The 27,861-nt window shown below is 32.1% G+C and overlaps 1 long non-coding RNA gene across 3 annotated transcripts in view; it reads left to right on the forward strand.

Moving 5' to 3' along the window:
• LOC122631391 overlaps positions 1 to 27,861 on the forward strand; it is a 64,165-nt gene that overhangs the window by 25,726 nt on the left and 10,578 nt on the right. For 2 of the 3 annotated variants that reach the window (XR_006327695.1, XR_006327696.1), the window contains exon 3: positions 636 to 1,283. The exons of the other annotated variant lie outside the window; for it this stretch is intronic. This is a non-coding gene — a long non-coding RNA (uncharacterized LOC122631391). Of the gene's footprint in view, positions 1 to 635; positions 1,284 to 27,861 lie in introns of those variants that run through there. 3 annotated transcript variants of the gene reach the window in all.

Raw genomic sequence — 27,861 nt, forward strand, 5'->3', positions numbered from 1 at the left:
TCTCTCTCTCTCTCTCTCTCTCTCTCTCTCTCTCTCTCTCTCTCTCTCATTGAATCTTCAATAGATTCAACAGGATCGCAATCGAAGCGTTTTCCTGTCTAATCAGATATAAATCGCACTGGAAGTTATCGTGGTTCCTCTCTTTCTCTTTCCATTGCTGACTTGCACGAGGAGAACGTGAGACGGTGAAATCCGTTTACCGATAATTAAGATCTAGTAGATTCACTCGGGAACGGTACGAATCGCCATAGGAGAAGAGTTGGACATGATAGTGTTACTATGGAAATACGATGTCCATGCGCAAAGTAGAAACACACACGAATACATATTATTCTATTCTTGGAATTATAATACAATCTACTAATCATCTTTGTTAAATAACGGACATCAAAGACAATGTTATACTACGTATTACACAACGAAAGAAACTAATTTTGAGAAAGAAAAAGAAAAAGAAAAAAGAAAGAAAAATACGATGTAAAGCAAAGGATGACTATCAAATTATATCTGTGATGTAGATAAGTACTTTTTTAAAAGACACGCTGGAATATATAATTCTTGATATCATTTGCTCGAAACAAAATGACTAACAATAGAACGAGTCTTTACTTTGCATCATATTTCTATTTTCACAGAATCAATTTCCGTATAGAAAAATATCATGAGAATGGCATTGGAAAATCTTTCTGAACTAAAGTATTTCGACCCGTCGACCGAGATGTCCACGAACTGGAAAATCATCGATTCCTTTCAATGTGGCTCAATGTGGTTCGATCGAAGGGGCGGCCTCCGAGCGATGCATTATGGTAAGAGAAAAGTTTAAATATAAGTTAATGACCAACGCATCATCTCTTTCCTTGCGGTTATGCAAGACATCGCATACGGAATATTATTGGAATACGTGGGAGATTCTTTTGTCAAAAAATAATGGAAAAAGGAAAAATGTAGTTCACCGATTCTATCGGATAAAAGAATTTATTTATATACTATGTTTCGTAAAAGGAAGTTGCATTCAAACGAAAATGATTTTGTGAATTTCATTATTGATCTTATTAATCTCTTGCATCGATTGTCATCTTTATAATCATAAAAATATCAAGAATAACGCGTTAAAAGCTTGATGTTTCTCAGATATTATAATTAAAACTGACTTTAAACGAACGTACTAATCTAAATGGTGAAGTTGCAAGAATCGTCAGTTTGTGCTATGCCAAACTAACAAGTATATCTTGATCTAACACCGTATAATACCTAGTTAAGAGATAATTGCAGTTTACAGACAATTAAGACCACCAAAAAGTACCTCATCTGTTTGCGTGCTTCTTGAGAAAGTTCTTTTTTCATTTGTAAAATTATCATGCTTCTTTGGATGAAATGAATAAATTGTTAAACTATATAATTTAATTTTTATTATTTTTTTATATGATTTAGGCAAACAGTACACACTTTTTTGGGTATCTTTACTCTATATAAAACGAATAATAATATCTGTATTGAGTCTACGTAAAAAAAGAAAAGAAAAAAAAGAAAGAGAAAAAGAGAGAAAGAAAAAACGTTGTAACCATCGGAAGAAGGTAATTTCGTGACGAAGTGTGAGATAACGTTCGGTAAAAAAGTTGCACTGGTTGTATGAGAGTAATGAGATTCACGAAACATCGCGTGTCGTATTTAACTTTTACAAAAAAAAGTTTCTTTATAAATACGCCCCCTGTCAAAAGTTTGGAGTACTCTATAGACGAGTTTCGAGATACGTTGAAGTTTCGCTTGGAGAAATTTTTATCTCTGTACATTTTTCAAATTAATTATCCTTAAGAAAGATTAGTTCTCGTCATTATAGTAAGTTCTTTGAACAGTTACGATCTTTTTTGCTTTCTTTCTTTTGTAATGTCTATGTAATTAAATTAAACATTTTTGTGTGCTCGTACTGAACATTAAAAAAAAAGAAAACAATTTTATTGTTTTTAACCCAACTCGTTATTAATTACGTGTGTAATTTAACATTCGTACGAAAACGTAGATCGATGTATCGTTACTTTTCTGAAAAATTATTCCTTAATAGGTATTCAGCAAGGTTCGTATTTATCGAAAAAAAAAGAAAAAAAGAAAAAGAAAAGAGAAAAGGAAAAAAAAACCCGACGAATTCGGAGAAATCAATAGTTTCCACGGGTAAAATGCCGCGTGGGACGCATCTAACGCCTCGTTGAACTCTACACGGCGATTCCGCAATAGGGATCCTATTCGATGTCGTTTTCGTTGTAGGAGAAGATCGAGTTCGGAGCGTAATCGGAATGACACCGACCGAGTTTCATGTTGCGGCAAAAGCGTTCTCGGACGAAACGTTACGACCGCGAACACGATATTTGACTCAAAAAAATGAAGAGCACTTTGAACTTATTATCATTTTCTCTCGTTCTTTTTAAAGGAAACTTTTATCCACTTTTAATTTGCGCGAACAACGTATGTACCTTTATATATTATTGTATTAATGTATTATTATTTATATGTATTATCATCTCCATACAATACGTACAATAATTACATTAGAAATGTATTTACGTGCTTAGAAAATCATACCTACTGTATTACTTGTGTATAATATATGTATTATATATCTACGTGCTAGTTGGTAGAATTACCACGTTGGTACTTACATTTCATCTCGTGGGAAACTTCGATATATACGATCACGTACAAGTACGTATTATATTTACGTACAAAAAAAAATAGATAAAAAAATATGCAAGATGATGAAAGGAGGAGTAGTCACAACCACTAAAGCTTTTATAATTTAGACGATAGTCGAGTATCTCATCTTCATACACGTTTGAAAAGAAATACGCCAACAGTTAATTACCATTCCGTGTTCGTTGTAAAAATGAGAGAGAAAAAGTAAAGAAAAAGTAAAAGTAAAAAAAGAAGAAAAAGGAAAAAAAAAAGAAAAAGGAAGAAGAAAGGAAAAGAAGGACGTTGAAGCGTTATCACGTAACGAGTGAAATTTTCTACGGCGTTTCTCGATTTATCGGATAAGTGACCATTTCCGGTAGGGAAGAGAGCCCAGAAAGACAGAAAAGACGAATCGATTAAATCTGCTTCCCATTCGTGGTATGAGTTTCGAAAGCCCTTCCCAACGCCGGCATTCTCCCTTCGTTAGAGAATTTTCTCGCTAATGGTTCTTTCACCACTGGTTGCTATGCACTTCAGGTGTGATTCGATTTCACGCACTATTTACATCGAAATAAAAGCAGAAACGTTCGTAGACCGATCGAAGGAGTCGTTAGTTTTAAGAGTTCGAATTAGCTCGAATATCGTTTGATTCGATTTGAAAGAAGTATTAATATTCTTCAGAGGTGATTTCAATATAGTCACTTCGTATCTCAAATATCGACTATTTACGAAAATAAACTTTCGTTTTCCCAAAAGAAAAGATGGAACGTTTCCTTGACTTTTTCGTTCTTTCAAATATTTCTTTTTCGTAGGAATTTGTTAGAAAGGAAAATAAAATAAAAGAAAAGAAAAGAAGAATAAAAAGAAAACTTTACCAACTACGTATAATATATCTTGAAGTTCTTGAAAAAGTCAGAGTGAAGTATACTTCCATATTGTGGCATAAACAAGAATATCGATGTTCTCATCTCTAATCCTCCCCTTATAAGTATGTACGTGTGTGTTCGGGTGTGTGTGTGCGTGTGTATGTCTGTGTATCGTAGTAGTAGGTAAAGTAGGTGCAGTACATGCGCGCGCATTAAGAGGAAGGAGAAAGAGTCAGGTGAAATATAATTGCTCCGGGCTCGTTACGAAAATTAGAGCAGCGCGTTAATTTATTTCGACGAATTGGTCGAGCTCCGAAGTCTGTTCTCGAGGTAGCTATGCGAAATGAGGCTCAATTTGGATAACGAATTTCCGCAGGCACTCTATCGAACCGTCTACCGCGAGACGCGAAACGATCCGAATCGAGAAAATCCGTACGTTTGAACACGCAGAGAACTCGCTTCCGATAAATTAGACGATTTCCTCTTTGCACAATGCCCGCTACCATTCTCAATCATTTCTCCATCGAAATAGAGAAAATCGAAAATTAACCTTTACGAACGATACGACCGTTCTACGCATTTATTTGCACCCGAATGATTTTCTTCGATATCTTTACTCTGTATATATCGTCTAATTTAAAATTGTAATATTTCAGATATCGCTTTAAATTACGAATGATAAGGTCTATATGAAGTAAATGAAATAATATTTTGAATACCTATGTATATAAATTGAAAATTTATAGAATGAAATGTTGTCTTATCTTTATAAAATAAAAGAAAACGTCTGATAAAATTTAAATAAAAAATATACAGTATGAAAATATGTTTCGTTCGACAAAATTGTATTTCTGTCTTCGTTATACGATGGAAAAGGAAATATTAAAAGAAAACAACGAATGAAACATAGGAAGAGAAAGAAATATAAACTCTTTTTCGGATTTACTATGGTTATTCGTCCAAAAAAATTTTAAAACATAAATATTCGAGGTAATAACGTTACGTAATCGTGCGTGGAGAAAGAAAAAATAATGGCCAAATCCTGGACAAAAAATAGTTTGGACGAAACAAAGGAAAGAAAAATAACAATAACAGAGTTTTAGTATCACGTTTCTAAAATAATATCGCAAACCTTCCATTCCATTTACACAAATATTTCTTACGCTTCACAAATATGTATAGATATTGAGTTTCTTTATTTGTTCATATCTTTGTAAAACAAATATAAAAAATAGAGAGGACGACCAGAAATATACATCCCCTTTCATATCAGTTTTATCTTTTAGAGACCGTAACTCTTCTTTTAAACAAAAACTACGTGAGTAATAAAAATTGATGATACCGAGGGAAATCTAAAGTATTGATTATGTACACTGTCGAGTAGATTCAAGGGACTCTAATATTAATGAAATCTTCAACTTTAAATGAAATTAAAGCAACAAAATATCCGAATTTGCTAATCGGTTAATATAGAAATGGGAAGAATACAGACAATAAAATGTATTAAACGTAAGTCGTTAATTAAAAAATAAAAAAAAAATAGATATCTATTGGATAAAGTTAAATAATAAATTCATTATTCAGAATTCTATCAACGAATCGCTCTTTGTTAATTTACACGATATTAAGTAATCATTAATTAACTATTCATTACTCTCGATTCTCGTTGAAAACGAAAAGAAAAGAAGAAAAAGAAATGAAGTTGAAGTTATTGTTTCCTTGAGAACAATGCCATAGAAAAAAGTTTGCGTTTTAGTTGAAGAAACGTTCGAGCTATCGATACAAGAATCATCAATTCGGTGGGTTCGTTGGTTGGTAGTAGACTAGAAGGATATGCAGGTCAATCTGCACGCTTGAGTAATTTTCCGGGACGATTATACTGCTCGCCACGCGTTCCACACAAGAACTTCTAGAATCTAGAGAGTATATCTTCTCTCGAAGATTCTGAGAATGTATCAGAGCTTAATTACTTACCCCTTATATATATTTACATAGGATGAATAGTGCTGGGAGAAATGGTAATCGAATTAGCGATTACTAGCTATGTTTATCGTCGTATTAATTTATCGATTAATTATTCGATACGATAATTATAGGAGTAATTTCTGACGAGGATTAATGTGTACTTAAATAGGTATATAATCGATTAGTTTGCATAATAATAACAAAAGTGATTAAAATATTTCCTATAATCGATTTCATATACTAAGAATATATATGAAAAAACAAAAAAAAAGCAGAAAAAAGGAAATATCGAAGAGACCTATGCTGTATACATATACGAGCATAAGTGCACGTACGATTGTCATTACGCGCTATTTTATCTACGAACGTGAATCATTTGGTAGAAAGATTTCGATCCATCGGGAATTTGCAGCTCGTTGAAAAACAAATCGTTTTAGATCTCCACTTGCTTTTTCCTTTTTTCTTTTTTTTTTTTACTCTTTCTTTCTTTTATTTTTCCTTCCATCAGCGCTTAGTCGTCAAAAACAATGAACGTAATCGACGTGCGAACAATACTGTTCTGGATGGATCGTTCGTGTGATATCGAGAAAATTAGAGGCTAGAAACCGGATGGAAAAACTATCCCTCATAGAATGCGAACTCTACTTCGGATTCGTCTTCGTTTCTTTTTTTTCTTCTTCTCTCTTTTTTCCCCCCTTTCTTTTTTTCTTTGCTTTCTTTTTCTTTCCTTTTTTCAAACCTTCTTCATTATTCGCCAGTTGGCTCGGAGGCTTTTGTGTCGACACGGACGGAAGAATGGCCTACTTACCCGTAAACGCGTTCACTCTCGCTTATATACGGAATCATAGAGCGTGATGTAATCGATATCACTTTGTCGGCGTTGCTCGTATCGTTCTAAATCGATGATCGATGGATTACAACGAGAGAAGCCATTTCTGCGCGCAAATATATCTATTTCAATATGGATTAAGAAACAAGTTTAAAGATATTTATTAATAATTATTATCATGACTTTAATATATCGACAAGTACTATGTATTGTTACATCATTACGAGAGTTATATTAAATTCTATCTTTGGTATGAAGAACACTACAACTATCGAAACACCCTTAACATAACTAGTTTCAAATTTCTCGTAATATAATTACTGAAATAATAATTATTATATAATGATATATTCAAACACCTGATTGTGCTTATTTGTTATTTTAAAAGTACATAAATGAAATATCATTGCGTATAAATTGTTTCTTGTTAATCATCTGTCCATCAAATTGTCAGACGCGATAGAAATAATAATTTTAGGATATGAGGTGTGTAACTTCCAATAAATTCGTAAAATAAATTCGTAAAACTATCTAAGGAAAATAGTATCTGCAAATTGTAAGTCAAACTCGAAGTATCTTACGCTCTTATTCGAATAGGTTTTTCTTTGAGATCGATCGAAAAGCCGGTTTTCTCGCAGTAGCACCGTATAACTTAGATAACGTACAACTTAGACAACGTACAACTTAGGCAACGTTCGAGAACCTTGTTGCAAAGGTTTACACCTGTGCTTTTGCTACTCTTTCTCTAGCAAGTAACTTGCGAGGAGAGTAAAATTATGGCTAAAAGGACCGTATCCTGTGCACGAACTGTCTACCTATTTTTCTCTCGTTAAGTGTATCTCGTCGACTGAAGCCAAGCAGTATTTGAAATTTCCTAAAAGGGAAAAGTTTGTCATACAAAATCTCAAAAAAATTACTTTACATGATAAAAAATTACGAATCAATGATATATCTACGATTAAAAATTTTTTTGTTATAAATTCTAAATAAAAACGTGTCATCTGTAATTGCGTTAACCAACAAAATCCTCAAACGATGAATAAACATTTTTTCATCTCTCCTTGAATTTCATTTCGAATCATTATATAATATTCGTTTACTAACATATATGAATTATTGAATAAAAAATATAATAATAAATTTTATTATTAACTTTAATTGATTATTACAAGACTCAACGTAAATTTGATTTACCAAATGAATAAAAGTCAATAGATCAACGAACACAAAGACTTATAATATATTTACTACAAAGATTAAATATAATCGAGTATTTTCATTAGTATTCCTTCAACGAGGAAACGCAAACAATCTAATATAAAATGACGTTTCTTACGAATTACTAAAAGAGGATTGGTGAAAAGACGAAATCGAATTATCGCAATTTAATCTCGATCAGAGTCTCTCTTTCTCTCTCTCTCTCTCTCTCTCTCTCTCTCTCTCTCTCTCTCTCTCTTTCTCTTTCTACCTCTATCTATCTAACGAGAAGCATTCTCAGCTAGCCGGATTGCACTGGCTGCCGTCCTGGCCTGACTAAGTTGCCGACATGGACGGTCCACGAATAAATTGGCAAAGTTCTCCTATAATATTTCACGAGGTAGCGCGCGCAAAGCTTTCCGGAGTAAGAGAGAGAAAGAGGGAGAGAGAGAGAAGGAGAACGAGATAGAAATAGAGATAGAGATAGAGATAGAACGAGTGAAAGCACGGGGTGGACTCGCTTGGACTCATTTCGCAATTGCATTGTTTCCACGTATACGAGAGAGAGAAAGAGAGAGAGAGGGAGAGAGATGCGAACTTTTGTCCACGACATCGTTAAAATCGTTAAGAGAACTCAGAGCAATGGTCGCCGGCATAGTGTGGTAAAGGTGGCTCGTTAAACGAGACCACGACTGAGAACGAGTTATCGATAATTCTACTTATCCGCCTGGGAAAAGTTGTTTCGAGGAAGCGTCGATGTCTGTCGATTATCGGACGGCGTTCGAAACTGTCCCACGAGATTTCATAGCAAAGATATTAACTCTTTTTTTTCTTTCTCTCTCTCTCTCTCTCTCTCTCTCTCTCTCTCTCTCTCTCTCTCTCTCTCTCTCTCTCTTATTCTCATTTCTCCTTATTTTTTCCGTGGTACTTGACAAGTCTTAAGAATTGAACAAAAGAATAGGATGAAAAGATTTTGATTTTTTCTTCAGGAGAAACACACGCATTCGTGAACGAACACACACACACATTATTATTCATAAGATCGTTTGTTTAAAACCGTTCAATTATCATGTTATTCGATGTGATTTTAATGAGGAAAAAAATCGGGAGAAAGTATAAAAGAACCGAAAACCAGAAATTAATGGAGATAAGCTTGGCTGATGATGCATGAAACATAAAAAGTAAAAAGGAAGAAAGGGGTATTATTAACGTAAGGAAAAAATATTATACATAAAGACGAGGAAGTCCATTTAAGTAATTACTATAGGCCGATAAGCCCTAGTATAACCTTCCTTTCATTCTCTTGTCCGTGACAAAGCAAAGAAATATGAAAAATATGAAGGATGGAAAGAAAAACGAAAATCTTAGGGAAAGAGGAAAGGAACTGAAAGAGATCACTAACTTGTCGACTACAAGACGTAAACAAACTCATCAAAGTAGGAAAAAGAGAACCTAGGAAAGAAAAGGATGATATAGGAGATATAAAAAGCTCAATTAAAATATTATAGAAAAGAAAAGAAAATAGATAGAACGTGAGACGTCGGAAGGATCGATTTGAAAAGGAAGGGAACAAAAATTAAAAAGAAAATTTCAAACATTTTGTTTTCTTTTCCATAGAGAATAGAATATCGAAAAAAGAAGTTAACCGAATACTTGTTACAGGAATAAAGTCGTGTACCTATTAAAAAGAAAATATCGAAAAGAGTTATTATTAGAAAGAAAAAGGAGGAAAATTAATTAAGCAAACGGTGTATATACCAGATGAAAAATAAAAAAAAAAATCGATCGTCTTTCAGTCCTGTATATATGATGTCAAAGTAATAAAAAGAAGGGGTGAATTGTTCGATAAACAATCTTCGTTAGAAAATAAGAATGAATGAAGAGTCAAACGAACGAGAAAGTTTATTTATACATAATCGAAAGCTAGTTAAGACAAAATACACGCAAAATGATTTGTTCTACGTGAAATTCTCTATATATTCTATTTGGAGAAGGTAACCAAAGCAAGAACCGATAGTAACGGCACGTGCACAAACGCGCAAACTGACGTTTAACTGTCGCACGAGGGCAAGCTAAGCGAACATTATCTCTCAAAACGTTTGCGTAACTACCGACACAGAGATTAGAAACAAACGTAAGAGCTTCGAAGGGTCACGTCGAACAGAAAGTGTTTCTAATTGCGAATTCTACAATTCTTTCGGGTTTACATTGAATATATATATATATATATATATATATATATATATATAATATATATAAACGTGATGCATACTAACAAAAACACGCGGTTCTCCTTTAATAAAAAAAAATCCTCACAGATTTTGATTCAATAGGAAAACTTAAAAAAATTGATTTAAAAGAATAAAAGAAAAAATAAAAGAAAAAAAATTTACGTCGTTCTAAATTGTTCCGTTAATTCGATTATTTATCAAATTTTTATGTGTTTTATATCTTTATATACAGTTTATTATATTTTAAGATTATTAATTGTATAACGAAGTACATTAAGGTATAAAAGTTTTGAAGTTGATATCGTTGTTATTAAATAATGACCATAAAGAAATAATTTACACGTTTAACAGTTTCAATTCGAACGAAACAGCTTTGCCGCGCTAACGGGAACGTCAAGGGAGGAAATATGTCATTTACCGGTAACGATCGTTTCGCTCCCTAGAAAAGGATACTTTAGCGGAAAACCTTGTCGCATAAGCTTCTTACGAAAGTTTCAGAACGGTGGATTAAAGATAACGAGCGAGGGAGAGAAAGAAAGACGAGAGAATGGGAAACACGAGGGAAAAAGAGAAAAAAGAAGAAGAAGAAGAAAAGGGGCTCACTTTTCGGATCCCAATGCGACAGGGAGGAACTTTATTATTAAGCTAGCGAGGGAAATGTTCACGAAAAGAGTCAATGTCGTTTCAGAAATCTTCATTCTTGATCGGGAACGTCTTTGGAAACCGGAAACATTGTAAATCTTATCGAGTGATCGTCGATGTTGCAAACCATTCGAATTCATTGACTTCAAAACTTGTTACGTTTCAGAATCTATTTTAAAGTAACTATCTACCATGTTGAAAACTTTCAAATTCCATAAAAATTCAAAAGCTTTTCCCACGCGTTCGTATACTATTATATATAAACACAATATTCCTTATATAAAAAATAATACCTGCAAGATATAACGGATATTTAATATTCATTAATAATTATATTCATAAAGAAAATGTTCTCATTAAAACATTGTGTACATTATTATGTATGTACATCATATCCAAAAGTTTGTTTGCCTCATTGAGAGATCATAAAGAAGTTTAATGAAATAGTATTTTTTCATATCTCGTGAAGAAAGGGTAATATAAGAACAAATAAAATCGAATAAAATCAAATAAGGTCGAATAAAAGCGAACAGGGTCAAATTAGATCGAATAGGTTCCATTAAGGTCAAATAAGAACCTATAGAATCGAATAGAACCAAACAGGATAGAATAAGGCTAAATAGGACCGAATCGAATCGAATAGGATTGAATATGACAAAGAAAATTTATACCAGTATTAGTATCTTATTTAGATATTCTGTACATTACTAGTTTCATATCTAACAGTTTGTTTACTTTATAGTTCTATTCTGTCCTATTCTGTATCAGTTCTATTTGGTCTTATTCGGTCCTATTCGATCCTATTCGATACTATTTGATCCAGTTCGATCCCATTCAGTCCCATTCTGTCCCGTTTGATTCTATTCAATCCTATTCGATCCTATTCGGTCCTATTCGATCTTATTCGATCTTATTCGACCTTGGTCGATACTATTTGATCCGTTTTGATTCTATTTACGGCTACGTTGCTTTTTTATCGATAGAAAATATTTCGCCAATTATTTTTATCATCGTTATTTATTGCCGATTATCAAATGTATAATTTCTATTCATGACTTTTTTTTATCAGATTATCGTAAATGTCTTAAATATACGATACTATATTATATACAATACTTTATATATCAGATCAGAAGTCAACAATGCTATAGACATAGTTTGTAGTATCATTAATTTCTACTTATAGAAAGATTATCGAACTCGTTTGAAATATATGTGCAGCAAGTTTCTCTACTTTCAAGTTAAAGACCCGAACAAATAAAAAGTCAAGTTTTCATGGTATAAAAATAAAAAATATAATAAAAAAAGTTGGTACAATAAAAGTCGTTAAAATGATTCATGTCCGGCGATTTGCGAAGAGAAGACGGACGATGCGTATGAGATTCCACCTTCCACTAACGAGAATTCCGGAGCGGAAAGTTTCACGATTATCGAACCGGACGTTTCGCTAGTGACAGAAACGTCTCGACTCTTTTCTCTAAGGTATCCTTCTCTGAGATAACTTTTGAAGGAATTTTAATAAATATCTATGTCCCATGACAGGGACAATTTCTACTTGCTTTTGTCATTTCTTAAACTTATTAAAAATCCCTCGAAGGACGACGATATTCCATTCATCGAATAATATCGTTGTTCAATTACACGCTTATACGATATTATAATATTTTCACAGAGATCGATCGTCGTTTATGAGTGAAGTATTAAAAAATATAAGTTAAATATATTTCTGAAAAGTTTAATAATTACAACAGTTAAATCGTCTTATATATATATATTTTTTTTCGTAGTAATTAGCAAATGTTATATTCCATGTATATATTATTTTCTACGTTTTACGAAAAATTAATTAAACGGTAATAGATCATATCTTTATTTTATTATTAATAGATTTTAAACGTATGCATATCGAAACTATCAGACATAGGAATACGAAAAAAGTATAACATTTTTTTGTGCCTTTCTTTTTTTCTTTCTACCTTCCGCATTAGAGCTACTTCCGTTAATTACGGTGCACGATATTGAAGTACCTCTTTATTTAACGTTCTTTTTTACGAGACTATTATGGGTAACACGTTTTTCCTCGAAGCATTTTGAAAATTCTGTTCTTAAAAACGTATACTGAACAAGTAGGTATATTGTACATACTTATACCACCTAAGCGTTTTTATGTTCGTCATTTTATGAGCGTAATGTATAACGACATACGTTCATAAAAATATGTGTAAATCTATTAACACAATTATTATATAAATATAACGTAAATATAGTACGAGTAAATAATATAATAATGCAATAGTATAATCATATCTTATATACAAATACCTATACATAAAGTTATGAACATACTATCCGATTATAGTATGACTCGAAAGAATTCATGAAAATCGAACTCAAAAATGTTTTAACCCTCAGATATAAAAATTCTAGTTGAAACGAATAAGAGTAAAAGATGGTTGACCGTTGAGTTTTATGGTAGCAAACCGATGAGTTTTTATCTATCTCGCTATAAAGTCGTGCAACTTGGCCGTGTTTAAACGTAGTTCGTGGTCCAAGTCAGTACTTTGAAAGAGATTCGCCGAAACGGAACCGAATTGTTTTTCGTGAAAGTCCCCGTAAAATTTTGTATACTTCTACTGTTGTGGGAAGTTCTCTATCCTTCTCTCTCTCTTTCTCTCTCTCTCTCTCTCTTCTTCTTCTTCCCTCTTTCTTTCTTTCTTCCTTTTTTTCTTTTTTTTTTGTCTTTCTTTCTTTCTTCCTTTCTTTCTTTCTTTTCTCGCAAGGAGCACGATACAAAAGCGGCCACCACTCAAGAACTTTCTCGGCTATTCTCGCACGCTACTCTGCTTTGGACATTTTTCGAACTTGGTAAAACGTAATTTATAATGTCGCGCTAATGGAAGGAAACTTCCAGTGTGGCATAAACAAGAAGTACGTTTCTATAATCTACCTTGTACCAACGTACCATCGTAGATATTTTCTTCTGTCTCTCTCTCTCTCTCTTTTTCTCTCTTTGTCTCTATCCTTCCATCTCTCTTTTCAATTGAGCTTCGAGTTAATCGAATTTCGAAGAAACATTAGATTCTTTTACTTCACACAAAATTGACATCGTATTGTTAGTTTATCATTAACGTCAATAGTACGGAAGAAAATTTCAAACGAAATATTACCGATGAAATATTGCATTGATACTATAATATAACCATTCCACATCATATTCTTACTAATTGGTTAATAACACAGTTTACATGGCATCAGGTCTTACGGCTGCTTCTCTGAATATATTGCTAGTGTTCTCAGCAAAAATTTGCATAGAATTTCGATTACTTCCTTCTACCTCCGCTGGGAGAAATTTGTCAATTAGTCGATCGGTTATCGGGTTATCGACAGTTTTCGGATATCGGCAATACAGTATTAAATTTGTGTTTCTATAGTTATATTTTTTGACTAATTGCTAAAGTTACAACGGTAGAATCGTATAGTTAACCATATTTTCTTTATCTTTTTCTGTTAAAGTAAAAAAAAAAGATAAAGAAAAGAAAAAACCACAAATGTATGTACATTCCTTATAAATTTATGAAGATATATATTAAATACAGATCTTGCCAAATAAAAGGACAAACCAATAAATGATACGAAGAAAAAAAAGGAAAACAACTTTTATTAATTTTGTTCTATCGTAGAAATCTTTATCAAAATTTACTTTGAAGTATTTATCGTAATCGTTTTCACTTATACGTTTTAATGTTATCGACAAATTCGTGAAAATTGAGAAACTTCTTGAAACGTATAAAGATCTGTTCAAAGAGTCGATAGAAATGTCTATCTGGAGTGCTTGATTGCAAACCGTAAATTAAGTTTCGCATAGAGCTCGCAATGAAGTTTTGCATTGCTCAAAGTGAAATGTAATTCAGAATTTTCATTCGCTTCAAAATCGCCGTAAGATTATCATCAAAATCCGAATACGAAATATATTGAAACATTTCTATTCCAATATATAGAAGATACGTAATTTAAGTGGATTAATTTAAAATATTTTCGTTACTTAGAACGATATATATATATATATATATATATATATATATATATATATATATATATACCTGCAGAACATCATTTTTCTTGAACATTCTTTCCCATATTGTAATTAATTATAAATAATATTCTATCGAAAAAAAAATTTTTGTTCTATTTTATTCTTGTTTCTTTTACCAAACTATCATTCTTTTTTTCTTAATACAAATATTGGCGTAGAAAATTGCTGCTACGTCGAGCAGTTTTTATCGGAGTTGGATAGGAGAAAACCGGCTACTTTCAGCAGGATATCCCGTATAAGTAGCTTTTCTAAATCTCGCATAGTCAGGCATTTTATATCCGCCAAAGAGAGTACATATTGAACAGCTTCGGACGTCAAGTACTGTGTATTTATTTTATGTAAATCCTAATCTGATCGTTAATATTTAGTTATTAAAGTATTCGTTTCTTCAACAGAAAAAAAAATTATGTAATAAAAATATCCCAAAAATACAGCTTATCAAATTTAATTGTAAATCTCCATGAATGATATTTAAACGATACCTTTGTGATACTTTAGTTGAATACATATTGAATACATGCATATTAAAAAGTTATATGCCTTCATAATTGACCATATTAAATACGATTAAACGATGATAGGTTCTATCGGCATAAATTGAATAATCTTTAATTCTTCGTAAGTATCTCGTAGAAGATATCGTTACTAAGCTAACGATAAGAAATCGTTCTTCCTTCTTCGAAGGATTTCCTTTTCCGTAGAAATCACTACCTTCGTAAGGCAATCTATTTTCAGAGCTGCGATATATATCTAACTAGCGTCGTAAACCGAAAAACCTTAAAGGAAGGTTACTCGATTCAGATCGCGAAATTCCCTAAGCGCACATTCCATTTACACATCGTAAATTTTGTGAAAGAGCTGCAATGGTAGCAAGATATGTAGTCCGTCTGTATGTGCGCATATATGTATACATATATGTCTATGTGCCACAGAAGACATTATTTTGGTTTCCCATAGAGCGTCTCAAGTTTTCGTCTCAACTCTCTTTTGTTATAGAGCTTCGGTGGATGTAAAATAGTTACTCTGTTTCGCGAGATCCTTCAAAACCATTTCTCAACATCACGAATTCAAAAAATAATAATTATTTTGTCAATGTCATATCATACCTATCAAGCAACTTGCTATCATCTTACGATACGTTACATCAATTAAATGCTATAGAAACAAAAGGATGTTCATTGCAATTTTATTTCGTTTACAAATATTCTGATTTATTTATCGATTAATAAAACGTTCCGTCGACTGGTTTATTTCGGTTTTAAGGAATTTTTGAGACGAATATATAAATAATCTAAAAAAGATTCCTTCGTATAAATATATAATTAATTTTTTGTAATATTTAACACAGTTTGACTATGAATTTTTTATTTATCAATGATCTAAAAAATATATCACGAATATTGTAATAACTTGATTAAAATAAAAGTAAAAAAAAAAAAATAAAATACAAAAAAATATACGTATATATATATATATATATATATATATATATATATATATATATATGAGTATAGTAAGTTTCGTAATTAGGAAAGGAGAAAAAAGTTACATAGAAATACGATTGGTATTGCGCAGCTTCCGTCAATATAGCTAGAACAGAACGACAGACAGAGAGACAGAGAGAGAGAGAGAGAGAGAGAGAGAGAGAGATGCAAGATTAAGTGCACGCCGTGAACAGAGCAACGTAGGGAATCAATACTTACCAACAGAATTCAACTTCAGTAAAGAGGAAGCAGTTTTTCGATTTTTGACTCGAGCGAATGATTTCGTCCTTCGAAGCCACAAGAGATTTTTAATATTTGAAAAATTATTTCATATTGAATTAATCCTTTTTTATCAATTAATAGATTCTTTACGCACGAGCAACATGGACGCGTACATAGATAAATAAAATATTTCGAAATTTTTAATATTTCTCGTTTTAAAAATCTATCGAACCGAAAGTGGTAGATGGAACTTGAAAGTTGATGAAAATTTCAAAATCGGTTATATAAAAATTAAAAACAGAAAAAAGAAAACAAAAATCCAAAATATCCTTGCATCGTTGATTAAACAAGATGCAACAGGACCTTTTATATATGTAGGTGATGAAATTTAAAAACTATCACGTTATTTCAATATTTTTACGTAGTCGAGTTTGCGACGTTGACGGGTCATTCGTCTTTTAATCACCCAATGAATCGTCATACGTCGGAAACCATCGAACCGGGTTATCGTTGTTATACGGATCGAAGCTTGTCCGATCATCCAATAAGCGAGCGTTATTTTTGTGACCACGTAACACGCGAAACGACGCGACAGTTCGTAGTGGAAAAAATAAAAAGATATTTGAAAAAAAGTTGTGTGATCGATCACGACTCGTATTTTTTTATAGCTGACGTGATTCAGCTTTCAATCACGATCATATATGTCCATCATGTTACATATGAGTTGAGATATGTTATCACCGTTTCGAAAGAATCAGAACTTCTTTCTTCAACATTTCATTAAGAAAATTCTTGAGAAATTTATTAATCGATAATTATATTCCTATTCCATTCATTAAATTTCTTTACGACACAAGTTCAAACAAACAAACAAATAAATATAATTGAGAAATGTATCTGTCAAAAAAAAAATATAATAAAAATTTTCTCCTTTAAGGATAAATTCTGTCACGGAAATGTATGAATCTGTCGTGCGCAGTAGGTGCAGGAACAAAGGCTAACGCGCACGCACGTGCGTCCTGGACTATGTGTGCTTGTGTGTTCGTTTTATCGGGTGTCTAATCGATAACGGTGGTATATCCTGGCTTCGTGTCTCTCTGTGTCTAAGTTTATGTACGCATTGGATTCGTCTCGAGACACGTATGCATATACACATACTACTATATATATCGTGTGCGAATTAGAAAACGAGAGAGAGAGAGAGAGAGAGAGAGTGTTAACAAATCAAAATCTCAAATCCATATCATCAGCTATATAAATATACATACATATATATATATATATATATATATATATATATATATAAATAATATTGTATTGCCGTTACTATTAACTTTAGATTTATGGACATCGTTTGTATAGTTATTTATATTGAAATCATTTTATTGAAACATATATTATTTACTTTGTATAAAATCTAATTTTTATCAAATTGATGGGTGTTCGTAAATATCGTTAACATTAGAATTACCAATGTATTTTGATCATATATATATATATATATATCAGTTCATTCGAGTTCTCCTCTTATACTAGATCATAATGATATTAATAATTACAAAATTTGATACTAGCTATCTAAATTACTTCGCAGTACTTTTAATATTAATACCAATTGTAATTATTACAGTATATCTAATTATACCTATATCTATAATTTCGTTATTTAATTATCACACATATTGATATATCCTTTCTTTCGAATAAATACATTTAAATAAATTATATTTACACGTACTGAAATGTATTGTCGTATAATTAACTCTTTCTAAACAGTTTCAAACTGTTTCGGTCACCACTTTCAAACGGTGTCGATTTGTTCGTTTGTTTCGAAGAACATGTTACGTTTAGTTTAATCAGTACACGAGTAATTACGTGGACGAGTACTAGGAAAAACGAGATTCTATCGTGAACGAGACATCGCGCTGATAGCGTTTCGTTTGTCACGCGGTAGACGTGGTTTCACCATCAACGCCAACATGTCAGAGGAAAAGGCCCTGCTAAAGGTTGGTTAGTTCGGTCTACCCTCGCGGTATACGTAGAATATACGTTTGTTACGAGTTTTCCGTGTTCGGCCACGTTTTATCGTTCCATTCCCGATGATTCAAATAATGCACGCGGTAATTTGCTCTCCGTGGTTGCTTTTAGTTATCGCGATGGACGCTTCTATCGATTTCATCCAAACGTTATCGTCCTTGTCACTGATTCGTTCGTTTACATAATGGAACGTATAATACACGTGGATATACACGTGTCATTTCGTGACACTTGCTTGTTTTTCCATATTTTTCTTCTCTTTTTTGTCCTCCAGCTCTCTCTCTCTCTCTCTCTCTCTCTCTCTCTCTCTCTCACTCCCCTCTACCCCCCACATATAAATTGAGAAACAAGTCGAGGAGAATAATGACATTAGAATCGATCGATCGTGGTGGTTATTTGAAAGGTAGATGACATACACGTACGTATTGTTTGTGAACCATTGTCTGTCGACCGATCTTCTATAAATCGATATATTCACGATTACTTTTCACACTTCTTTCTATTTCTTTTTTTTCTTTTTTCAATAAAAAATAGATAGATTCGTTATCATATATTTCACGTCGAAATTATAACGAAATTATAAAGAAAGATTAATGTTATGAATTTTAAGAAGAAAATATGTTAAAATATATATCATTTGTTTTGTGATATTTATAATGGAAATAATGTTACATAGAGTGTAAGCGTAATATGAATAAATATTTTAAATTTGTAAATAAAATATGAAGATGATAAAATTAGACGTACCATATTGTATAAAATGTCAAGTATGGAAAATATAAGGTAGAACATTTTCGCACGACGTAGATTGTAAAACGTATAACGGAAAGGTGGTCTCTTATAAGGAAACCTTCGAAAATTCGGTTACTTCAGAATACGCTGGTTCGAAATTGATAAATCACTGCTACGATTGGCTGGCACGTCAGAAACTTTCTGTGCCATGCTCGGGCAACTTGATGCTTCGAAGGTTCGAAGGGGAACGCTCGATACCAGACGCCTAGAAAATTATTCACGAAGCGTCCTATGATAATCGCTTGTGACGTTCGATACGTAGTTATCGAAGTTACATGCAACTCATTTTTGTGGAGCCGGGACATGACATGAAAATAATTACGATTCGACGCGATCAATTTTAGTTTTATCCATAGTCGTTTCCATAATTAGCTTTTTAATCGAGTAACACAAGAAGAATCCTTTTAATGTAACATTTACAAGATCAAAGTCGACGATGATAATTATTATCATTGGACGTTGCACTAAGAAGAAATTTATTAATATTGATCTTTCGATAAAAATAAAAAGTCATTTAAATATTTTGAAATAAATCAACATTGTTAAAAAAAAAAATATATGTATATAGAAAATAATGTAATTATCATCGAATTAATGTTTCTGTTCTATTTATATAACGTTCACAAATTGGTCTACATGTATATAATAATGTTAATTAAAAGAACAACCAAACTGGTAAAAATATGACAGTGGTAATAATAAAATAGCTGTATTTGTGATTAAAGACTTGCACCGGTTAGACGCGCATTATGTACATACACATGTGCGTACATATACAGTAGTAGTCAAGTCGATTATTGGTCAGGCACGTATTTAACGAGTCGCTGTCGCAACTCCGGATTAACCCTTCACGTTTCGAACATTTTTGGCAAATGTTAACAGTCAATTGGACGAATTTACACGTAATAGCTAGTTGATTGTAATGATTTATGAGTAAAAAGAAATAAAATAGAACAGTTGATTCTGGTTAATGAAAATTCATTTATAAATTCAGAAAATATTTGTAAATCACATTATAATCATGAAAGATAAAAATTATAATAAAGTTTTGGTTTATTTTTATTAACAAATATAACATGCACGTATGTGTATAATTCATGATGGAATAAAATGAAACAAGTATTCATAATTATAAAAATATCATGCTCTTACAGAGACTGTAATAACATTATGGAAATCTTTATTAACGTATAAGATAAACATTAACAAAATAAAATAAAAAGAAGTGAGCATAAATCATACATTAGATAAGCGATTTAAATGTTTAACATGTAAATCCTTGCAAAGTGCTCCATCGCTTTATCTCGAACGATGGTAATATTTAACAACAATATTACCTAGGACTTGATTCGTATACCTGGGTGTTCAACATGTACTACTTATTGAATAATAAATTACTGTTTAAGAGCACCGATTTGGCGAAGTAGTCGATTTACGTTAATCGATATTACTTAAAGTATTAGTTAACATAAGTACATTTATACATAAAAATTATTTCTTTAAAAACATAATATGTAATGTATAACATATAGCATATAGAAGATCGTTGATTCCTCTTCTTTAAAGTTTGTCTAATCAGAAAAGAACAATCGAACTTTTGTCAAAGTTATATTGAATAGATTTAATATTAAATTTAAATGACAGCTTTTCAATCTTCTTGTCTTTTCGACCGACTAATTAAACTTGAGATATTATACCTACGTAGCGCGAAATGATTACTCCGCTTCCTTGAGAATGAATAAGCTCTCGCGAGCTTGAGTACGAGTACGAAGACAGTGGATAAGTGTCTACGTTCTACCACGGATAATACTGCCATAATTAAGGACCCTCCTTGTAGCGAGAGAGTAGTTTCCCTGGATTCACTTTCGAAGACTTGCGATGGCGCCTTCCGTCGGGAATTCATCGTTCCGGTTTCTGTTTCTGATTTAAGGAACACACGTAGAAATTCAACCACGTTCATTTGGAGCGTCATATTAATCATTAACGAAATAGATATTTCATAGCAACGAATTTTGCCATATCGTTTATCCGTGATATATTCTGTTCGGTAGTATAGAAAATACTTACAACCATGCAAGAAAAAAAAAAGGAAAATAAAATAACTATTCTCTATACGAACAAATCTATTATTATTTTATGTATCATTAAATGATCTGATTTTTTCTTGAATAATTTTGTTCTCTTCGTTCACAAATAATGAACATGTTCTTTCAAATCTTTCCATTTAAATGATCCACCTTCTATATTACATGTTGCTTTCTTTACTCGTCGCTTTCGAATGGAGCGAAAGAGACGTTGATGCGAATATCGATTTTTCTCACGTGGCGTTGGTACAGTTGGATGAATGCGTAGTGAAAAGAAAAAGAAGAGATAGAGATAGGGAGGGAGAGAAAGAAGGAGAGAGAAAGAGAGAGAGAGAGAGAGAGAGAGAGAGAGAGAGAGAAAGAAAGAGAGAAAGAGAGAGAAAGACAGAAAGAGACAGAAGATACATAGTGACATTGCAAATCTTCCACGCTGAAGTCGAGACACGAGTGAATGTATGTACATACGACAACAAAGTGGAAAGATATGCAAAACAAACCGCTCACGTTTTATGCAAAAGGTTTTCTCTTCTACTACAGATTCACTTCTTGTTGTTCTTATCGCACGTACGATAGTTCCTTTATTATTTACTTTACAAATAACTCGCTGAGAGGACAACAGTAACAAAAAGCTACACGACTTGGTTAAAATAATCATAAAAGAGCCGACACCATCATCGAATGTCGCCCTAGCCATGCAATTCTTTTTCCTTTCTCGTTCCTACGATTTACTATAGTTACCTCAAGAACTTACGCGGTGTGTGATAACGGAAATACGCAACGACGTAAAAGCTCTTTGCTTGGATACTGAAAAGGGTTTCGGACGTTGATGTTTCTCTAAAGGTAAATTTGCATCATGGAAAGACCTCTTTGTCTCGTATGAAGATTAACGTGTGCGAATACTGGGAATGAAATTACAATTTATCGTTTTATATAATACTAGACACTATAATATCATAACAGCCACATCGAATTTATTTGTATATACTAAACGCATATACTGAATAAAAATATATAGAAATATAGTTGTGACAGAAGCTCAAACTTTAATGAATATTAATTTATTTATAATTATATATCCACTATGAATTTATGAATTTAGATTGTTTCTTTTTTGTTTTTTTTTTTTTAATTTAAGATCGTTGTATAATACAACAACCTTTCGAACGTTGTTAATTCGTTTGTTACGAAAGAGTTAGATGTATCGATTTGTTGTACGAATGTTCATTTCTTCTGATGTTCATTACAATTTTATTAATTCGATATAGATGAGATAATTAACGGATGGATGTTTTAAGGAAGAAACAATTGTAAAGGTATAGATATCACGGTGTGCAACGATCTTAAAAATATAAGAATCATATTTTTTTATTCTCTCAACTTTTTATTATTCCTCTTCGGGTTGTTGCCCTTCGATCGATACGCCTTTCAACGTCGACGTTCCATCATGAGTCCATATTATGGTCTCTGACCTCGTCTACACTCTCTACGCTTAGTGTTGAATTGTGAGGTTATTAATCATCGTTCTTTGAGGTTCTGTATTACAACAACGAAAAAGGCATGACGAGGAAGGTTGGATTTCTGTCGAAATCTTCGAATAAACAGAAGAACATCATGACGGTGTTACTTTGTTGTTTTGATCTACTTTAGTCTTGCCTTAAGCTATTCCTAAGCATCATTTGGAGAGTTCTTATCCCATTGATCGATCTTCCTCCAAGATACCTTAATAGACAAATTTTTCTAATGAAAAAATAACGACTAATCATCTAATGATTCTTGTTATCCAACCTTACGATAGTAAGAAATAATGTAAAAAATGGTATAGACCCTTTTGCACTAACGATACTTTGTTTCATAAAACTATCTAGATAAACAGATGCAATCTATGTAACCATAGAGTTAGATATTTACGAATTAATGATGAATTATTTCGTAAGTAACTTTTTTTATAATAACAACAAGAATCTTAATATATGATAGATGACGTTGATAAAATTGTATCACTTATTAACAAGTAGTTATAACTTATCTATGATATATAAGCTTCATTATATTGTAATAAAAAGAAAAAAAGAATTCGACTTGATATATTCTTTCCTAAATGCATAATAATCGCTTTCAAGAAGCGTTCCATTTCGCGTAGATTTCAAATGGAATACATCGAAACGGACTAGAAGGAGAAGCTCTCTGTCTCTAGAATTAAACCGGCTAGTTGTGGAAGATCTTTGTCGGGGATAGTTTGGCACGCTATCACAACCAAAATCCGAACTCAAACTTGCTACGGGTGCAATGCTTCGTGAATGTTTGACCGCACAATATTTGATAGCGCACCTCTAGATATCTCGATATTCTCGGTTCTAATCGCGGGTCGAGCGAGATAATGGTTGGGAGAAGCAACGTTGGATGCGTTGCTTCAACACGTTCAAATGCTGTGTTCTATGCGGGTTTACGTATATCCTCTGTCATAATATGTGTGCCTGCGTATATACATACATTCACGCATATAAGTTTAGGCGTACTGCTGGTACCTGTACGAACTAACGTTCCTCTATATTGCATTGATTCGATGTTTGTTTATAAGCGTTAGATATACGAGAGAAGAAGGTATATTCGAGACACGACGGATTATTCGCTGTTTGAGTATATCTTCGAGCATTAATGAATTCAGATCGACGGGATCCTAAAGGATGAGTTTCTAAATTAATTCGTAAATTTGAGAAGTTTCTCATAATGTGCGATAAGAGACATAAAGTGTATATGATAAAGTATGAAATAAATTTAACAAAGGTTCTTTAGTTCCAAGTATATCTCTATCAAATAAATATGGATTTTTATGTCATTTTTATAAAGTAATCATAAGTAAAAGGATGATTCTTTTTATCTCATTAAAACTGTTCATTATCGAATCGAATAATTATATATCTGTATGTATATATATGTATGTATGTATGTATATATGAATTTTCTCAGAAGTATATAACTCAACTCAATTCCATCGGAATTAATGGAAATCGGTTTTGAGTTCGTGCACGATAGTCATAGACGATCTGCCGGCCAGATAATTACCAATAGTTCCAACTTCTCTTTGTAAGTTCTATAGTTGAACACGAACTATTCGCAAACATGCATTCTTATTTTCTCATGTTCTGGTAATATTTAAAAATGCCAATAAATTCTGTGAGAAAAATATTAATTAATTATTATATATGTAGGACACGAGAATGTAGAAGAAAATAAAATAAGAATGAGAAATGATAAAAAAAATGTTCAGACATTTGTCGAACAATTCTCGAAGAATCATTATTATCTTGTATCTTTCTATATTATTTTTATATCAATTAAAATATATTCTTGTTGTATTTAAAAAACTACCTTATTACCATCGATTTATACATCATTTAAACATCATACCTGCATAAATATATGTATATACATATAATGAGTATAAAAGCAAAATTGAACATATTAAAATGAATATGAAACATATTCACTAATGTAAGCATAAATGAATATGAAATTGCTTACGTATACATAATTTTTTTTAAATGCTTATAAACTTGTAAATTTTTACAATTCTCATTAATTATGGTTTCGACGATCTATCAATGATATTATTTATAACAAGTAGTTTCAAATTCTTTTCGTTTTTTAATATGGCTCGATTTACATATTCGTAGAATTTCAATTTTTTTCATATATTATCACTAAAGATGGTTCTCTCTTTGACATTGCCGACACAGCATTCCATATTTTTTCTTTTAAGCGTATCGAGGTCACACGTAAAGGTTATTAACGTACGTTAACCGTTAGAATGTTAATATAAGTATATCCTTCTAACCATATAACGTGAAAATTTTACCGATATTTCTCGCCATAATACCGCGCTTTTAGATTTCATTAAAGGATCGTTTTTTGTAGAAGCCATATCCGTAAATCTGATGACTCATTAAATATAGATCCGATAAGATAAAATCGATACGATATGAGCAATAAGTATCTACCTATAAAAATTCATTAAAAAAAAGAAAAGAGAAGATAGAAGCCTCAATATTAAATGTATTAAAAAATATATATATACAATATATATATATATATATATATATATATATATATATATAAGTGATCCATATAAGCGAAACTCGATAAGAGTTAAATAAAAAAATTACATGCACACATAGCTAGATCAATTCTAATCATTACTTCAAATTACTTATAGAAAAATAAATTACATATTATATTTACATTTACTTCTCGTGAAAAAGAACTTGATACATTTCTATGTGTATATACGTAAATAATAAAAAAAAATAAATTCCGTTACATAAAAAAAAAAAAAACTTACGAACACGAAGTAAAAGGAGACGTAATTAAAATTTCGCGGGTAAGGTAAAACAAGAAAGACGAAAATAATGTTCTAAAAGTATGGAAAGAAAAATAGAGGGAAAAAATATATATATATATATATATATATATATATATATATATATATATACGATGTACACATATCCATTTTTCTCTTTCGAGCATAAAATCGTATAAACGTGTAAGTAATGTAGGTAGATACGTACACGGTTCTTCTATTTTTGCATCGTCTTCAGGTTTATCAAGGAACGAGAGTACAGGTTGGGAGACTAGAGGCTATGGGCTTCCTTTCCGGCTCATTAGACGAAGATATAGGCACGTTCGCGCGTCATCGTGTTGTCTAGTTCCCTGGATTTACTCTCTCCCTTATTTCCCTCTCTCACTCTCTTTCCCTCTCTCTTCTAATAAAAGAGGGTCTTCGTAAGAGGCAACGCAGAGAGTCACGTACGCGCTTTGGACAAGAGAGACGTCGTATTGCCAAGGAAAAGCTTTCCCAAGGGAGGAGACACTGTCCAAGGGAAAGAAAACGACTATTTCTCTCTCTCTCTTTCCCTCTCTCTCTCTCTCTCACTCTCTCTCTCTCTCTTTCCCTCTCTCTCTCTCTCTCTCTCTCTCTCTCTCTCTCTCTCTCTCTCTTTCTCTCTCTTACGTTTGTACATTTCGTAGCTTGGACGCAGTGGCAGGTTACGATTATGGTCAACCTCTCCTAGGTGTATAGTATATGACGATAGAACGTATTTGTGACGTCGAAGATAAGGTGTGAAAGTGACGGCAAAGACTGTACGATCTTTGTTATTAAGCAGAAATGAGATCCTGCGAGTAGAACATTCCAAACGAACCCACGAAGGAAAGATACAGGTTGCAGGATAAAGTGAAAAAAAAAAGAAATAATATGAGAATAATATATAAAGCGACAAAAAGATAAATAATTAAAAAAATTATTTGGAGCAGTACAAACGTCATATAATTACAATAGCATGATTATTTACTATCTAATGTAATTGAAGAATAATTTAATTACAATATTGCATCAATAGAAAGTATAATTAATTCGAAATACAATAATTAAGAGGTCTAATTGATATAGCGTATTGTTAATTCTCCATTCCATATTTCATTTAAATATGTATTATATCGCGAAATATCCTTTTGTCGTATTTTTCTCGAAAGATGTATTTCGTTTTTTTTTTCTTTTCTTTTCTTTTTTTTTTTTTTTTTTGATAAATTAACACGTATTTATTTCAATTTATTAATTTCTCTTTAATATTATTATTTTAATATCGGTGAAACTAACAATATGATATCGATCGATTATTCGTTTTAATAAACATTTTTATTCGTGTCTCATCTTATCGTTCCATATGATTGAATTTCTTGTCTCCTTTAAAAATAACAAAAAGTACGGACCTTCAAACATGAGAACAAACATTGAAAGTATACATGTTCACGTATATCGTACGTGTAAGTAAGAAGAACTACGACGAAACGGTACACACGCGGAAGCGGATATTAATTAAAAAATCACGCGATTTATTACGTTTTTTCCATTATTTTTCCAGCATCGTTGGACAGGCCGTTAGCTTTTGTGCGAAACAAAGCATCCCAGCGGTCTTTGTTCGTGTTGGACGACACCCTCCGTTGGTTCGTGACAATTCTTGCTTCTTGCAAAAAATAAAAAAATAAAAAAAAATGAAAAAGAAAACGTGGAACGAAAAGCAACAACAAAAAGAAAGAAAAGAAAGAAGAAAAAGAAAAAGAAAAAAGAAAAGAAAAGAAAGAAAAAGAATGAAGAGAAGAAAAAAATAAAAAAGAAAGAGGGATGCTCGTGAGTTAATTAGACGCTACGTCCAGGGCGCCGAGCAATTTTTCTTTCGCAGTATCATACGCAACGGTTCGCTTCGCGTACACCCAGCCAGGAAATACAACGACAAACTAATGTCTCCTAATTTATTTCCACCCTTCCTTCGACTCATTTACCTTCTAACTTCACGACCAACTCCTAGTGTTGTATACGCGATAGGATGCTGCGATGGATGGCACGTCGCTTTTATGTCGTAGCATAAAAATGAATGCAAATCTTGTCGTTCACTCTCCTCGAGCTTATCCAACGCGTTTTAAACTACGACGTAAATAAAATAATGTATCGCATAAATATAATAAGAGCGATAGGATGTGAGAGTTTTCCTAGACGATGTTGATCAGAAATGTCGGGAAAAAAGTATGAATAAAATATTTAATAATACTAATAACTTCATACTATATGAGAACACTTGTGGAACTAAGTTTTTCCGTTTTTTTTCTAAAAGAAAAATCTACTCACAGAGAATATCTATGTATTCGTACTCAAAACTTTTCTCACAACGTACTTAGATCATCTATAAAATATCTATGGATGT

The sequence above is a fragment of the Vespula pensylvanica genome, chromosome 8 (genome assembly GCF_014466175.1).
Source record: "Vespula pensylvanica isolate Volc-1 chromosome 8, ASM1446617v1, whole genome shotgun sequence".
Classification (NCBI taxonomy): Eukaryota; Metazoa; Arthropoda; class Insecta; order Hymenoptera; family Vespidae; genus Vespula; species Vespula pensylvanica.